Here is a 15,629-nt window from a genome sequence, read left to right on the forward strand (position 1 = left end):
GAGGAGGAGGATGGAGACCTGGATGAGATGGTGGAGGCTGGGGATGGTGGGAAAAGAAGCTCGGGCTTGGATGGACACCTTCTGTCTTCCGTTGACACATGTAGACCTACTCTCCATGTGTGTCCACCCTGCTTTCTGTAGAGAGATCACTCCATAGACTGTATCCCAAGGGCCTGGGTACCCTCTAGCTTCCACATGGGTTCAGGCAATCGGGAGACTTGGCAGGTGACGGAGGAAGGAGAGTGAGGTGGGAAGGCTCTATCCCTGCAGAGTCAGGGTGCTCCTGTGCTCCTCCACCAACCTGGCACCTGCATTTCAGTTTCAGGCCCTCCAGTTTCAGGCCACTGCTGCCTCCTCTTGTCCTTGTAGGTTTTGGGGCGGTAGTAGCCCTTTACCTCTGCCACAGCCCTGGATAACTGCACGATCTTGTGGGCTTTCCCACCCCCTGCATGCTCCTCAGAGAACTCTTCCTTAGTTAAAATTGCCTTAGAGAGATTTCATTATTAAGTGTTAACGTCAGTCCCACAGTCATCTCTGACTCTTTGTGATTCCAAAGAGAATCCTGGGACCCGACAGGCTCCACTGTCCACGGAATTCTCCAGGCAGGAATACTGGAGTGGGTAGCCATTGTCTTCTCCAGGAAATCTCCCTGGCTCAGGAATTGAACCCAGGTCTCCCGCATTGCAGGCATATTCTTTACTACTGAGCCACCAGGGAAGCCCCAAATCGCCTTACATTATCCTAACTGCAACATGGCAACTGGTCTCTGCTGGGATCCAGGCTGATACAAGTTCCAGAAGCAATGGAGAGCCCTTGGAGAGCCAATGGAGAGACCCCAAGCAAGATGGGGATGGGCACCGATGGGGAATGGAGCTGAGACCCTCAGGGTAAAGTAGGGCTTTGTCGTGGTCACACTCAGGGAGGGCCAGGTGATGTGGGAGAAGGGGGCCTGGCAAGTTTCCACGTACACTTATTGGTAAACTGTTTTCAAAGAGGGGCCCAAGTGTCGCTACCTGTGTCCCACCATTTTGAGCATGACTTGCTGTTCCTGCCACACAGAGGAGAAGCCTATTCCTCTCCCTTTGAATCTAGACCAGCCTCAGGACTTGCTTTGACAGACACAAGCAAAATTGTGCAAGTCATGCCTAGAAGATAGTAGATGTTGCAGCCTTGTTGTCATCGTTTGGAAACCAGCCACCATGAATGTGAAAAGTCAGATCAGTAGAGAAAGAGGGGCCCTATGCCCACCCAAGGAGAGGTCAGTGGGTCTGCCCCCCAGCTGCCGCCAACTTCAGCCACACCACCACTGAACTCAGCTGCAGGAGAGCCTGGGTTAAGACTAAGAACCACCCAACCACCCACAGAGAGGTGGACACAACAAATCCTTGCTGCTTTCAGCCACTAATGTCTGCAGTGGTTCAATACAAGCAGTAGAAAGCTGTAGCTTTCTACTGCCAGGTACTTGCCTGCCAGGTACTTCTCTCCTGGCAAATCCTGCCCTTTCTTCACGGCACACCCACCTGCCACTTCCTCCCTCTTCCCCTGGTGGAAACAATCACTCCCTCTCTCAACCCCCCTGCTCTTGATTCCTGCTTCGCTTGGGACCCTATAGCACCCACTTCATAGTGTCAAAACAGGCCATCATGAGATGCTGGGCACATTTATGACCTGACTCCTGGTTACACTCTCCTCCCTGCCAACCGTTTCTCACAGTATGTGAAATGGCAAATTATCTCATTATATGTGTTCCACTCCCAAGACTCAAGCTTCATGTTGTCATGCTTGTTTCTCTGATAGCAAAACTAAGGTTTGTGGGGGATGAGACTTGCCCAGAGTCACTGAAAAGGGTTGGGCTAAGCTTGGACCCAAATTGACATTCTTGAAGTGCCCCTCATTTACAGTTATTGCTGTGATTAGCTTATGGAGGGAGAAGACTTATTTTCCCACTCCAAGTGTGGGGGTTCACAGTTCTGGTCCTATGCTATCATCCTGTCCCACCCTACATCCTGTCCCTCACTAATGACCCGTGTCCCAGACCTAGGAACCCAGAATTCTCCTCATCAGGGTTTGGCCTCACCTTCTCTTCTTGCAGATGCATAAGATCATTCACTCCTCATGTGTGGCCTTCCTTCTCTGGCTGGTCTGCCTTGTTTCTTTACATAATACAACCTTTGTCTCCCACAGAATAGGCCAGAGGTGGCAAGTTGGAGTTGACTGCTTAGGAAGAAAGAGGCAGCATGCCATTCTCTGGCCCATCTGAGCCACCATCTGGGAAGGGGGCACAGGACAGCAGGGCTAGGCGCCAGGCTGGGGATCAAAGGTGAGCTTTTGACCAGCCCTCCTGGTTGGGGCTTCCCTGGTGGCTCAGAGGTTAAAGCATCTGCCTGCAATGTGGGAGACCTGGGTTCAATCCCTGGGTCAAGAAGATCCCCTGGAGAAGGAAATGGCAACCCACTCCAGTATTCTTGCCTGGAGAATCCCATGGATGGAGGAGCCTGGTGGGCTGCAGTCCATGGGGTCATAAAGAGTCGGACACGACTGAGCGACTTAACTTTTTCACTTCCTTTCTTTCTTTTCTTTCCTGGTTGGAGGTAGAAGGATTGAGAAAAAGATTAAATGGAATCTTTCAATTGTTTTTTGTGTTGTTTTGTTTTGCCACACTGAGTGGCTTGAGGGATGTTAGTTCCCCTACCAGGGGTTGAACCTGGGCTCTGACAGTGAAAGCACAGAGTCCTAACCATGGAACTCCTAGGGAATTCCCAGCATCTTTCAATTGTTGAATTGAAATTTATGGAGCCCCGATTCCATGCCACTGTTAGGGCTGAATGAGTAGGAACTGCCATTGAAGTTCTCAGCTAATGTGACCTCAGAACTGAGGTCAAAGTTCATCTTAGTCACTCAGGGAAACTAAGAGTCAGAAGGAGGATGAAGATGTTAGGGCACAGTCATTTAGCCAGTGACAGAGCCCAGTTCTGTTTCCCCAACTTCTGGATCTCCCTCTGGCTGCCAGCCCGGGGCTCAGAGGACTCAGAAACTCAAAGGTGCCAGGATGAGTTAGGGGATTGTGACCTCCCCCTCCTCTCCAGCTCAGGGAGGAAGGAGATGGGACAGGCAGGATGCAGGATGAGGGAACTTGTAGGAGAAAGGGCTGCAGCTGGTGGCTGCTTCCAGCTGTCACTCAAAGCAGAGGAAGATAAACCTGCTACCTGGAGCTGCTCTTTGTCCTGCTCATTGAGCAACAGGACCACAGAGGACAGAGACACAGACATCATTCTCTCCCAGTATCTATCCCATTTCTCAGGTGGGCAGAACCAAGGAGAGGGCCCATTACAGAGGAGTCAGTGCAGGAGAGTAAATCCCTCATGCCAGTCTGGTTTCCTCTGCCATGGAGCCAACTGTGACCCAGGGCCTGGCATGGGGTGGAGATGCAGGAGTCAGTGAAGGCTCTGGAGATGTGTTCAACAGACACCTCCAGGAAGACTTCTGGGATCACAACACCTTCCCTCCATCCTCCCCAGTCCAGCCCTGCCCTTTGGGGCAGCGTCTCTGCTCAGCAGAACTCCAAGTGTTGGTCTCTGGGGACGTTGTACTTGAGCTTGTGGGCTTCGAAGAGGTTTTCCAGCTCCTTCATGTAGCGCTGGTGCAGCCTGTCCACCTCCTCCTTGGAGGGATGCGGTATCTTCTGCACCTCGATGGGCTTCCCCACTGCAAGACACAGACGTGGGTGAAGCACTGGAGTCCCAGTATCCCATGGGCCAGGACCCCATGCCGGTGGTCACACCTGCTGGAAGGTGCCTGTACTGCCTCCCTTCCAGTTGTATTTTGGGTGACCTAGTCTAGATATTAAGGCAACTCCAAGCTCTGATGATCAAATGCCACAGGCTGCATGACCTCCTGCTAGGCAATGTATTAGATACTTTAATGCATGATCTCTTTTTATCCTCCTAGCAATCCCACAGGGATAGAACTTGCTTTATTCCTGTTTGACAGCTGAGGTGTTAAACTCACCTCAGGGAGCTTAAGTAACTTGTTTAATGTCTCATAGCTAGGCAGAATCATTGTCAGGTTGTGAGCCGTGCAAATGTGCTCTTAGTCTCAGGGACATGTGGACATGGGAGTCTCAGATGCCATCACTGGACGTGCCCAAATGTCTGGGAGGAGGTGGCCCACACCCCAAGCACCCTACTTCCCTCTCTCCAGCTATGCTAGAGGGCAGTGCCCCCCATTCTAAGGAGGAAATAGGAGGCCTTATCAACTTCCTTCCTCTGGTTCTATCTGGCTCAGAAAGCAGCTGTCATGTCTTCTTCTCTTCAGAGCCATCTGGAGGCAGCAGCCCTATAACATTCCTGAAAATATTACCCCCAAATCCAGGGAAACTCTTGACTTCCTGGACTCAGCTAAAGGTAACTGGGTGAATGGAGATAAACAGACCTCTTATTATAAGCTTTGCCATTGGAAGATAGTTGGAATCCAAGAGGAGAGCAAATGAGATGACCAAATAACTGAAAAGATGGTGTTAAATCCACGCACTAAAGTCCATGCCCATTATTTATAGGAAATTTCTTCAGGCTCTCCTTTGTAGCCTGATGATTGCTACTATACAGAGTTCTAACAGACCCAAAGTGCACTTCCCTTATATCCGTCTTCTGCAATAAGCCTTATGGGATTGTCTCCTCAGAAATAAAAACTCCTTCCTCTGACATAGTAAAAGTCAAGTAGATCCTGACTCAAATCTCAGTTGTGTTACTCAAATGCAAGGTCATCTTTTGGAAATGATTTACCTTCTATAGGTCTCCTTTTGCAATCAATAAAATGAGGATGATAGTTTTTGCTTCCAAGGTTGTCGGAGCAACTGAGCAGCTGCATATAAGTAGCCAGCGCAGAGCCTGGCACAGTAGGTGCTCAGTTATCAGTAATGGCAACTGGTCTTTATGCCCCTGTTACTCTTCTCATCTCAGACGCCTTGCATCTGGGTTACTTGCTAGTATGTCCATTTCCCAGTATAGAACCTGAATTCCAGGAGGACAAGGATGTGTCTGGCCCATTTCCATTCCCCTTCAGCCCAAGCCCAAGTCTTTTGCCCTGTAACCCAACCCCTCCCAGCCTGGGTTCTTGGCTTACCCACAGTGTTGATGGGCCGGCAGCAGGGAATAAGACAAAAACTGTAAAACACCACGGCCAGAAAAGTGCAGAATGGAAGCTCCCACAATCTTCAGAATTTGTTCCTGGAACCAGTGCAACCAGGAGCCAAGAAAGTTCTCAATCTGGTCAAACATGTCATTCTCTCCAAAGGAGAAGATCGGCACCAGAGCTGCCCTAGAAGGAGACAAGAGAGAGGGCATGTGGAGGGGCAAGAAGGCACAAGCTGGTCACTAGCTTCCTGCAGGGACATAGTGAGTGGGAGCTGGAGCACAGGACAGAGCACTGGACCAAAAGTAGGAGGCCTCGGTTGTCTCTCAGACCTGCCACAGCCTTGCTTTATGATTCAAGCAGTTACTGCCTCCTCTTGGGGCCATCACCTCCCCATTACACCGTGGCAGGAAGATCAGAATGCTGCAGAGAGTCCTCTCTGATTTAAAACATCTGCAAACTTTCTTGAAAATTCTCTTCTGCCCCAGCTAGCTTATATTCTTAAAGAGTGCTTCAGGGTAGGAGAACAGCTTTAAGCTACTTCATAAACTCCATTCTCACAGAAGCCTTAGGTCTCAGATCTAATGCCAACTGTGGGCATTATGACCCTTCACATCTAGTCCCTTTGATCACCAAGTCTCCCTTCAAGAATCCTCTGGGTATTTGGGCATGACACAATACATCTAGGGCTCAGTGACTCAGATGGCAAAGAATGCCTGCAATGTGGGAGATGTGGGTTTGATCCCTGGGTTGGGCAGATCCCCTGGAGGAGGGCAAGGCAAACTCCAGTATTTTTGCCTGGAGAATCTCCATGGAGAGAGGAGCCTGGTGGGCTACCGTCGATAGGTTCACAAAGAATTGGACACTACTGAGTGACTAAGCATAGCACAGCACAGTACATCTATCACCAAAATAGAATCTTCACTGTGAATGGACTGAGCATCTCTTGCCAAAATAGGATTTACATTCATCTCTCAGTCTTTCCAGCAAAATACAACCTTTGTCAATCTCCAGCTGAGCTAAGAGCCCTCTCCCTGATACCCGTGCATCAGGGCGAGCATGATGAAGCCCTTGTGGTTCCGCAGCACCAGCTTGTAGGCTCCAGGCCTGGCATCCAGTGATTCCTGGATGTCTCCAACAACGATGGACAGCAGGTTACTGCCTCCTTCCCTGCTCAGAATGTGAGCAGCACTCTCCTTGTCTGCTGAGACCAGCCCTGGGGAGAGAGGATAGTGGTTAGATACAGGATAAAGGGGGCAGGGACTGTGGGGAGCAGGGGTGGTGTACCCTGGGCTCCCCTCTCCCAGCTGGGAGCTCCCTAAGGACTGGGACAGAGTCCTTTCTCTCCACACAACCCCTCACCAAGCTCATTGCTGGGCATAGAACTGTGGGAAGTGCTTCCTTATATCTAACCTCCTTTTCTAATATACATGCTCTTAGAGGAAGTTCTGATTGTTGGCAGCCCTTCCTAAAAAAACCCCCCTCATGTCTCCAGCCCTCATATACCTGGGCAATCCAACGGTGGGAAGACTTACCCCCTAACATGATGTAATCCCTGATGAAGGGGACCTGGAAAAACACGTTCAGTGTCATAAGATGTGGGTGGATACCAGGGAAGATCGAGGAGAAGCCTGTGCCCTCAGTGCACAGGTTGGTAACAGTTCCAATGCCCATGACCCCATGGGGGCGGTAGGCAGCGAGGTAGTCCGGGAGGGTCCAGCTCGGCAGTCTTGACCAGCTGCAGGGATGGGCCTGGTGAGCCGGGCTGCACCTTGGGCCCTCCCCGTCTCTGTTCTGACTTTCTGTGCTGACCTCTTCTGTGTCTCCCCCGTGCCCAGTGCTATCACACCCCCCTGTGAGTGTCCTGAGATTAGAGATGGCCTACCTGAGGATCCTTGTCCCCACTTCAGGCCTGGAGCAGAGGAGATGCTCTGCGAGACCGTGAAATGAAGAGGGAGAGAGGGCAGACTCATGAATGGATGAAGCCAATACAGCCCAACAGGGAAGGAAGGCCTCCTGTCCAAGGCAGAGGTAAGATTCCTGGGATGGTGATGGGATCTCTTCACAAGCCCCTGTCCTATGTGAAGAGAGACCTTGTCCCAGGCAGAGCCCACCCAGAATAAAGGAGCCATCACAGGAGAGAGTGAGCATCTCTCCAAGGACTGTGGCAGCTGGGGTTCTGTCCCAGTTGGAGGGCTGGACCCCTGAGTCGTTGTGACTCAGTGTAAGAGACCCCAGGGTGCTGAAGGTAGGGGCTGGGAGGAGGGGCATGAAGTCCCTAGTGATGCCCACAGGTGTGGGTGGGGAGGGTCAGGGCGTGTCCTGCCAAGTCTGCAGCACTTCCTGACACCAGTTCACAGGCTGCCCGCAGCACTGCACCCCTGCTCAGGCCTTGGCCTGTGTAGACACTGCTGCTCCAGGACAATGAAGTCTTCACAGAGAAACCCAGCTCCTGGATTTATCATCAGCATGAGGTGGAGGCAACTTGTCCTAGGGGAAACATTGCCTGATTCTCCACTGTTAGGTCTTTAGGAAGGCCATACGGTGTACTTAGAAAGATCCAGTACTCTAAAATAGTTTTCTAAATTTGCTTATAATTCTAAATTGCTTATAATATATAATAATCATAAGCAATTAAAATATATAAAATTATAATATATAAATATAATGAATATTTAATAATCATAATTTTACAATATAATTATAAATATAAGCAATTAAAATATAGTATTTATAAACAATATTATAATTGCTTATAATATAAATTTGCTTATAATTCTAAATTAAATTCTAAATTTCTAAAATTGCTTATAATTCTACCAATAGACTTTAGGTCATTAAATCAGTAAGAATTGAAGGAAGTTCATTCCAGTACTCTCGCCTGGAAAATCCCATGGACAGAGGAGCCTGGTAGGCTACAGTCCATGGGGTCGCAAAGAGTCGGACTCGACTGAGCGACGTCACTTTCACTTTCACTTTCCTCATCTCCTACTCTTCTGTCTATAAAAGAAACTGGCATTCAGACCCAGATAAGATGATACTCTGCGGCACTAGCCTGCCATCTTCTAGGACGCCTAGCTTTCCAAATAAAGTTGTATTCCTTGCTTCAAAAAAAAAAAAAAGTGAAGAAAGTTCAGAAATACATGCATATTTGACACAGAGTGCAGAGGCTTATGAATGTGGGGGAGCACCAACAGAGAAGGGGCTCCCTACCTGGGACCACGAACATCTTGTCGTCCCCAAGATCCCTGAAGGACCTGTACTATAAATATGTGTGGACATGTGGAAGGGTCTCCTGGGAGGTGGTTAGGTCTAAAATTTGCAGGCTCCCAGCCCAGGCCAGGTGAGGCAAAGTGCATGTCATAGCTCTCTCTGCTGGCCACTTGGTGCTACTGCCCCTCCTGTGGATATGGCGATGCCCGAAGACTCCAGTGGGCAACAGTCCTGAACACTGTGCAGGTGGAATTTCTGCAAGTTCAATGTCCCACCACTGTCAATAGTTTTATGGCTGAGAAATCCCTCTGGAACCTCACAAAGGAAGGAAGGAAGGGGGTGCAAAGGACAGGCACAGAATTGCTCAGCATCATTTTTTTTCCCAGTCATGTACTTGACAGTAACTCCAGTTGTAAAGAGAGCCAGATGCTGTCCTGAGGTCTCCAGATTGACCTTGGTCACACCTTCCTCTCTCCTGGGTGCTGTATGATGAACTGTAAGGCCAGAAGATCTCTAAGGACATGACTTCATTACCTGCACCCTCAAGCATGGCTGCTGAGAGGTGCAGGTAAGTTACCTATGTGTGTCACACTAGATGGCCCACAAGACTCCTTCAAATCCTATTCATTCATCAATCCTCATATCGGCCCTACATCTCTGCAGATGGAAAACCATGGGCAGACAGAGGCTGGACACTATGTGGACTTCCAGGCCACATAGTGGTGGAAACCTGATTTGTCTCTCCCAGCCCAGTACCCTACTCACTGCACACAGGATCACACTTCCCCATGGGGGGAAGTAGTGCCACGTGGGCACTACAGTCCTGGCCACTACCCAGATAGCTCCATTACTCACCGAGATAGGGAAATAGTCTTTTACGTACTTCCATAAGATCCAGGACCTGAAGGCCTGGATGTCCTGCCTCCATGCCATGGCGTGTCTCTGTCCAGGTACCACCAGGTGGCATACAGGATAGTGAAGATCCAGAATCTTGTGAACAGGAGGCCTATGAAGACCACATAGCAGGTAAAGGCTGGGAAGGGAAGCAGGAGCATTAGTGGGCACTAATGGCCAGGGTGAAGGATGCACTCTCCCCATATGCCCAGCACTGGCAGCACTGTCCTGTCCAGCCCTCACCCCAGGGGGAACAGCTCAGCTTCCCCAGTACTCCAAGGAGGAGAAAATGCAGTCGAGGATGTGCCACACTGGGACCCTGGATTTGACACCAGAACTAACTCCAAACTCACTTGTTCCCACTGTACCAGGCTGCCTCATTCACTCTGGTTTTCCCTTCCCTTTCCCTCCCTGTCTGTTAAGTCTTTCTTTCCCAAGTGCTCAATAAATTCCCAGTAGCCCAGTGACTGCATAAATTGTTTCTAGTTATCATTCTTTGGGACCTCAGAGAAATGGAGACATTCTTTCTGCCCAGCCCTCCTTCTGTACACTCGCTGTCCATCTTTCTGTAGATAAATCCCACCAGATTCCTCCCTCTACTTAAACTTCTCATGACTTTGAGGCACAGCCCAAGCAACTCAGCCTGACATTCAGGGTCCTCAAGAAACTTGCTCCAGCCTACCTCATGCACAGGCCCCCTAGCTTCAGCTACACCAAGCTGCTCAGTGCTCCTCCGATTGCCTGAGCTCCTTCAACCTCTTAGCTTTTGCTCATGCAGTTTCCTCTGCCTGCCATGCCTTTTCCTACTGAAGGAAGGCTGAAGAGGCCAACACCTGACTGGACTGTAGGTTGGGGGTGCAGCAGGGCTAGGACTGGGCCTGACGAGGAATTGCCATCTGATCTTTGATTCTCAGTCCCTACCACAGGCTAACCTGGTTTCATCTCAACAGTCAGGTGCTAAGATACCAGTGGAGCCTAATTTCCAGGGAATATTGCCCCTTCCAGACCCCGTTCTCTCCTCCTGACACCATGCAATCAAATTCCTTAAGAAAGTCAGCTTCCATTTCTATTCCTTTTGGAAGACGGGTAGCTGGGCTCTTTCCCAGCAGGCTTCCAGGAGGAAGGCACTCTGGACTCAGTCTGAACAGTAGTAAAATACAGAATCTGGATAAAGTAAGTTGAGGCTCAAGATGTTCACTTCCCACAGAGCACCTGTGATGTGCCAGGTTCTGGTGGCACAGCCATGAACAGCACACAAAAATGCCTGCCCTCCTGGAGCGGACTGTCTCAAATCTGGAGGATGGAGAAAGGATGCCACGGGAAAGATGGTCAGGATTTGACTTCAATTTTATTTACTGAGTTGAAAGAGACACATGTACCCCAATGTTCATTGCAGCATTGTTTACAATAGCTAGGACATGGAAGTCACCTAGATGTCCATTGGAAGATGAATGAATAAGGAAGCTGTGGTACATATACACAATGGAATATTACTCAGCTATTAAAAATAACACATTTGAGTCAGTTCAACTGAGGTGGATGAAACTGGAGCCTATTATACAAAGAGAAGTAAGTCAGAAAGAGAAACACCAATACAGTATATGAATGCATGTATATGGAATTTAGGAAGACGGTAACGATGACCCTATATGCAAGACAGCAAAAGAGACACAGATGTAAAGAACTTTTGAACTCTGTGGGAGAAGGCGAGGGTGGGATGATTTGAGAGAATAGCATTGAAACATATATATTACCACATGTAAAACAGATGACCAGTGCAAGTTTGATGCATGAAGCAGGGCACTCAAAGTCGATGCTCTGGGACAATCCAGAGGGATGGGGTGGGGAGGGAGGTGGGGAGGGGGGTTCAGGATTGGGGGACACATGTGCATCCATGGCTGATTCATGTTGATGTATGGCAAAAACCACCACAATATTGTGAAGTAATTAGCCTCCAATTAAAATAAATAAATTAATTAAAAATTTTTATTTATTTTTTCACTACAAATTTTTAATTTGAAGAAAACAATGACCCAGTTAGATTTCTGGCCTGGGGCAAAATTAAAAATCTGTTTTGGTTTTTCCCACTTTCAGAAAGCCAGTTCTAGATAATCAAATCAAGTTTTTATTAGTGGCTCCCCAGAGGGTTGGATTTAGGGGACATCTTTCATTTTGGACACACATTTTGTTCGAATGTGTTACAACAGCAAATATTAGCTTTAACTAGAAAAAAATAGGAAAGAAAACACATTTTGGTCATTTACACTTGACCAGAAAGACTTCCTTGCACTTAACCATCCCCCTTACCCCAAACCCAAACTTGGGAGTCTTTTCAGTCACTTAAGAAAGAGACTTCTTTCACCTCATACTATCAAGTGGGAAAATGTATCACCCCACTTTACCAAGCCCAGAGAGGGTATGCAAATTGGCTAAGCTCACACAGCAAGTAGGGTGGGACCTGGCATTCAGTTCTACTATTTTGGCTCCATCATGCTCCCAATATTCGTTCATTCAACAAACATTCATTGACTTAAACTCTTGTAGGATCTGGAAACACAGCTGAGAACAAGACCAACTGTTTGAATGGAACTTACCTTTCTGTGTGAGGTATGAGAGTTACAGAGGAGAGGAAAGGAAGCAGAGTGAACAAGTAACCCATTGGAAACTATTGGTACCTATGCCCTGAGGTCATGGTGACAGGCCCAGTTGACCTCTCTGGCCACTTCTTTGCTCCTCCCACAAATGCATATTTTACATCCAGTGTTAACCAGCTGTCCAAAGTAAGTATGGGGTTCACTCCCCCACTTAAAGCCCTTAATCTCCTGTCAGCCTTTAAATCCTTCCCAGAAGACCCATCTCCTACTATGCCTGGAAAGAGGTTCCTTCTTTCCACCTACCCTCAGCCTCCCTAGACCAGGGGAGGCAATCATTTACCTAAAGGGACAGATTGTAAATATTTTAGACTTTGCCACTCAGCTCAAAAGGCAACTTGGAGGATATTACATAGACACAAGATCATGTAAAATGTAAAAACTATTCTTAGCTCATGGGCTGTGCAAATGCAAAAATAACCAGTCACCTGGGTTTGGTTCATGGGGCATAATTTGGTGACCCCTCATGTAGACTGTGGCTACTCTCCACCATCATCAGTCTACCCCCTAAATCGTCAACAGAGTAGAAACCCCAAATGCAGCCACAGGGACCTGTACCCAAAGACTGAACCTTGTCCCTCCTATACCTAAAGCCCTCCTGGAGGTCCTCTTTGTCCCCAGGATAAGGGACAAGGTACAAGCTCCTGACGTTGGTGGGCTCACATCAACTCCCCTCCCTCTAGCTCCAGGTCCAGGGCTACTTGACCTCCCTGCGCTGTTCCTGATACTCCCAGGTCCCGGGCTGAGCTAGGGGTGGGCACAGCTAGTCGGAAACACTCCTGCTCACAAAGCTCCCCCAAGGCCAGGTGAGAAAGGTGTTCCTCATCCCCATGATCCCCAGGTGTCAGTCTACCTGGTTCTGGACCCACAATGCCTTTCATCCAGGAGCCAAGGTATTTATCCCCTGCCCTAGGATAACCCTCCTCCCCATGCTCCACACCTCCTCCCACACTCTCAGGACTTTCTCCTCCCTCTGCCTCCTTCCCTTTCTTCCTTTGGAAGCAGAGGGGCCCAGACTTGCAGTTTTGGATATGTAGGCACTCAGCTTCTCTGCTCATCTGTGTAATGAGGGCAATCAGGGATATTTAAAATGTCTAATGATCCTTAGGGGCTTCCCTGATATCTCAATGGATCCACCTGCAATGTAGGAGACACAGGACAGCAGGATTTGATTCTTGGATTGGCAAGATCCTCCGGAGGAGGAAATGGCAACCCACCCTAGTATTCTTGCCTGAAAAATCCCATGGACGGAGGAGCCTGGAGGCTTATGGTCCGAAAGCTTCACAAAGAGTCAGACATGACTGAGTGACTAAGCTCAATGACTCTTAAGACAGAGACACAAGTCAGTCATCAGGGATGTGGGGAGCAGGAAACTGGGGGGCTTTACTTGGGATGAAAATTTTAGCTGCTAAAGTTGGGGGAGGTTCTAAGGGACCACCTGGTATATGTGTGTGGTGTGTGTGTTGGGTTTGTGGTGACTGTGTGTGTGTAAGTTTGTGTGTGAATGTGTGAAATAGCTGTAGAGCATTCTGTACAGAGTATGTACATAGTTTAACACCAGGATAGAGGGCTTTCCAGGTGGCACCAGTGGTAAAGAATCTGCCTGCAATGCAGGAGCCGCAAGAGATGCAGGTTCAATCCCTGGGTCAGGAAGATCCCCTGGAAAAGGGCATGGCAACCCACTTCAGTATTCTTAACTGGAAAATCCCATGGACAGAGGAGTCTGGTGGGCTACAGTCCATGGGCTCACAAAGAGTTGGATAGGACTGAAGTGACTTAGCACAGCAGTGGCATCTGTGTACAGGCTGAACGCCAGCACTTACAGGGGGAGCAGTTTCTACACAGTCTGGTGCCGGCAGGGGAGATGAAGAGTCTCACACACTGCCAGTCACTTTCCCTTCCCAGTCCTCAATCCCGGGCCCTCCTCAAAAATGGTCCCTTCAGCAGAGCTGAACTTGGCATGTTTGTGGCCTTCCTGTCATAATGGATATGTTCACTGTGGGAATAGGTCAGGTACTAGATCCCACATACCCTCTGGGCTCCCTACCCAGGGCCAGGCCAGGGCTGAGCTGAGAAGAGTGAGCACATTTCTGCCTTTCATCCACAGCCCCTCCCTGATAAGGTCAGCATCCTTGGGCCCATTCTGCAGATGATGAGACGGAGGCACAGGGAGGCTTGGCATGGGTCCTCCAGGATCCCACAGGCAGTCAGTTGCCCAGCCAGAGTCTGACCCACGTGTGCTTCTCACTCGCCCATTCCGTATGGGCCCCTGCCTCACTCCCCGTCCTGTTCATCCCTATTCCCCTCTCTTTTCCCACCCACCAGAGTCAGTCTCCTCTTCTCTGGATGAAAAGCAAGAACTCAATCCTGTCTGAGCAGTCTGAGCAGCCCAAATGTCCCAGAATCACTGATTCCTTCCTCACAGCACCAAGCATCTTGAGGTGGGTCCCTGTCCTGGTATTCAGGTGGAACCCACAGCCCAGGAGGGCTAAGAACCCTGCCCAAAATCACAGGTGAGGGCTTCTACCCCCCAGACCCAACAGATTCCCACCCCCTGCAGAGGCCTCCAGGAGGGCCAGTAGGCTCAGCAGTCCCCTCAGGACCTACATCTTTGTCCCATCAATACACTGTGTGTACCTGGAATGACAGAAACCCACAGTCTCCCGTCCCCCAACCCAGTCCCCTTACTCAGGGCAATGATGCCGAAGACATACTGCAGGACCGCAAAGATCTGCAGTCTGCGCTCCCATGGCAAAAACAAGGGCACAAACCCCACCATTCTGGCTCCTCTGTTGGCTCCTGAGGCTTCTCTGAGCTCTGCTGTGGTTGGAGACACCTGCTGGCTTTTGTTTCTGCGGGAGGTTGTCTAAGCGTTTGTGGGGGCTGGGGAGGGTGAGTGCCCAATCCAGCCCAGCCCCAATGCCTCCCTGTGCATGCTTGGCAAGGACCTCTTTCCTAGGAGAATTCTTTGAACCCATTACCCTAGACCCAGGTAGAGATGGAGGGGAAAAAAATGCATTTGCTTCCATAAGCAATGCTTTATCTGCCAGATCATTTTTTGTCAAATCTTGCCCATTTCTTGGCAGGTGAACCACCAAGTATAGTGCAGTCCTGTCCTCTTCATACCCTCCCAGCAATAAACAATTGTCTTCTTTCTCTTGCCAGATCACTGTTCCCCTCCACAAATATGCAGTAATAGCTTCCATCATAAATCTCTTGGACCCACCATCTCCTCCATCTCGTGCCCTATTCCTCGGCTCACCTGCATAGCACAACTCATGGAATAACTGTCTGCATTCCACACCCTCCCCTCCCATTCTCTCCTCCCTCCTCCAGCCTTCAGACATCACTGTTCCATGGAACTGCCCTTGACAAGTTCACCAGTGGTCTCCACACTGCTGAATCCAGTGGTCAATTCTCAGCTCTCATCTTGACCTCTCAGCAGCCTCAGACACAGTTGGTCCCTCCCTCCTCCTTGAAACCACTTGATCTGTGGACACCACACTCTCCTGGTTTCCCTCTTGCCCCTCTGGCTGCCCCTGGATATCCACAGTTGTTCTTATCCTTCACCAGGCTAAGTGTTTGAGGGCCCTCCCGCCCCTCTCAGCCATTGGACCCTCCTTCCTTTCCAGCAGAGACCTTATCCAGACTCATGGCCTTGGAGTCTGTCTACAGGACAAACACTTCCAAACTGTATCTCCAGCCTGACTTCCCTCTGGGCTCTAGACTTGACTATGTAGT

General features: G+C 49.5%; 1 pseudogene; it reads right to left on the reverse strand.

Moving 5' to 3' along the window:
• Positions 1–3,550: 3,550 nt before the first annotated feature.
• Positions 3,551–14,667, reverse strand: LOC104994098 (annotated as a pseudogene).
• Between the last annotated feature and the right edge of the window lie 962 nt (positions 14,668–15,629).

The sequence above is a fragment of the Bison bison genome, unplaced genomic scaffold, assembly GCF_000754665.1.
Source record: "Bison bison bison isolate TAMUID 2011002044 unplaced genomic scaffold, Bison_UMD1.0 scf7180017864251, whole genome shotgun sequence".
Taxonomy (NCBI): Eukaryota; Metazoa; Chordata; class Mammalia; order Artiodactyla; family Bovidae; genus Bison; species Bison bison.